This window comes from Berghia stephanieae, chromosome 1 (assembly GCF_034508935.2).
Source record: "Berghia stephanieae isolate SIO BIC M18660-M18661 chromosome 1, UCSD_Bste_1.3, whole genome shotgun sequence".
Lineage (NCBI taxonomy): Eukaryota > Metazoa > Mollusca > Gastropoda > Nudibranchia > Aeolidiidae > Berghia > Berghia stephanieae.
The window spans coordinates 99,899,075-99,901,574 of record NC_088360.1 but is presented as its reverse complement, the minus strand read 5'-3'; the positions used below and the strand labels follow the sequence as shown (position 1 = coordinate 99,901,574).

The window sequence follows — 2,500 nt, the reverse complement described above, 5'->3', positions numbered from 1 at the left end:
GAAAAGCTCTAGCCAGCATGAAGAATAAAAAGTACCCGTTTTCTTTGTTTAGAACAAGGCTGGGCGACGTGACATCAGACTTGTGAATCCAATGGGAGCGATCTATATTCATGTTTTCGTCCAACCGAGTCATCAATCACGTGATTTGTTGCTGTCTGACGATTGGACATTTCTGAACAAATGTAAACACGCTGCTTTGTTTATGAATGTTTTAAACATACCCATGTGTCAAGCTGAACACAATGACCAATCGTAATGTTAGATAGTTCAAAATGTGTAGGTCACATTGAGCACATTTTACAATGTGACCAATGACTTCGAGCACATGGAAAGTTAATATAGATCATGCTCATTGGGATTGTGTATGTAACCAATCCTTCGGAGTACAAAAATAATGAAAAGGTTACATATACATGGTGGCATACATATTACCGTAGCTAGATGTGTAGGCAGATTCTCGGATTAAGGGACGTAAAATAGCGATGATGGATGATCTTTATTTGCGTCCAGCGTTTATTTAGACTACCATCACTTTGAAACCAGAAGATCAGTTACACATGGAGTGTATCGAGAGTTCTGGAAGATTGGTTTTACACTTCCAATGAAATAGGAATCAGTATTTTGACATCACACTCTTTGTTTCCCTATTCAAAGTCTTTTTTGTTTTTGTTGTCAGTATCAGACAATGAGTATGAGTTGAGGGGGGTCACGATCAGCGGTAGTTGACCATCTCGTCATGTCGGGAATTTAAGCCGTGTTGAATAAGAATTAAAAAACAAAACAAAACAAGAAACAAAACAAGAACAAACAAAAAAAAAAAATCAAAACTTGAGCATAATTTCCACTAAACGTGCTCAAAATGCTTAACAAGAGGTCCCGAGCCAATAACAGCACTTAACGTGTAGGTCAAGACAGAGCGCTCGTTATGGGAGATATCACAATAATATTTACTTTTACAAGAACAGCACAGTTCACCAACAAAACTACGATGGAAGATTACGACAAATATACATATTATCATTTCCTTTACAGTGACAACTGCCCGGCTAGCTCAGTCGGTAGAGCATGAGACTCTTAATCTCAGGGTCGTGGGTTTGAGCCCCACGTTGAGCGACCTATTTTTTTCTTCTCTTGGTTCGTTTTTTTTATAATGAATATATTTTTTAAATATCTATATATTTGATTTTTAAAAAATCTTTTTAAAAGATATTTATTTTTTTTTCTCTCTCTCTTCGTTCACAATCGGTTTTCTTTTAAATTTTTTATTAATTTCTTAATTTTCTTATTTTGTGTGGTATCATGGAAGAAACTTTGTTTTTCGTACTTTCCGATATATTACGTATTCTTGTTCTTTTCTTTCTTTTTATTTACCGATAAGATGACAGCCTATAAATAATTTCAGTAGACGTCTATTTCCATTTTAAATCGTATAAGTTACGCAACACGTTTTTCAAATAAAAAGAAATTGAATAGATATCTTGTACTGTTATAAAAAGCTTCAAAAATAGAACAATTTTTGGCAGATGAATTGTTTATTTTTTTATTTTTGTCAATCGATCAGTCAATCAATCAATCAATCAATCAATCTATCTATCTATCTATCTATCTATCTATCTATCTATCTATCTATCTATCTATCTATCTATCTATCTATCTACTATCTATCTATCTATCTATCTATCTATCTATCTATCTAGCTATCTATCTATCTATCTATCTATCTACTCTATCTATCTATCTATCTATCTATCTATCTATCTATCATCATCTACTATCTATCTATCTATCTATTACTATCTATATCTATCTATCATCTATCTATCTATCTATTCTATCTACTATCTATCTATCTATCTATCTATCTATCTATCTATTATCTATCTCATCTATCTCATCTATCTAAACTATACATTTATTTATCAATATACTTCTATATGACAAAGTTAATATATGAAAATCAATCACAAAAAAGTAATAGTTGATAATCAATGACAAAAATAATAGAGAATAGTAAATATAGAGAAAGAAAAGGAAAAATGAAATTTAAAAAAAGAAACCCTCCATACAAACACACAAACACGCACACATACGCGCGGGCGCGCGCACACACGCACACAAAACCCTGATGAGTGCGATTATGTTACGACCTGTAAGTTCAAATCCCTTTCACCCCATTGTCACCTGACCACCATCAGCTGTGAACCGTCACAGGTCGTATTCCGCGAAGGAGGCAAATGGAAACCCAATGTGACAGCTTTTGTTCTATTCATTACCCGCTGCTGCTGCTACTTCAAACAGGTGTTGAGACATCGAACAGTTAACGGAGATTGCACAACGATTATCTGCCCATTGTCATACTATAGCGGTGATTTATTCATAACGCTGCAATATATGCCTCTGCGCAAATATGCTCCACGCACTAAACACACTGTGACGGGTTGTCTGTGCATTGTCATACTATAGCGGTGATGTATTCATTACGCAGCAATTGGATTCAATA

The 2,500-nt window shown here is 34.3% G+C and overlaps 1 non-coding gene across 1 annotated transcript; it reads left to right on the top strand.

Moving 5' to 3' along the window:
- Positions 1–1,040: 1,040 nt before the first annotated feature.
- On the top strand, positions 1,041–1,113 carry Trnak-cuu (transfer RNA lysine (anticodon CUU)). The gene has a single exon. It is a non-coding gene; the product is annotated as a tRNA-Lys (tRNA).
- Positions 1,114–2,500: the final 1,387 nt, after the last annotated feature.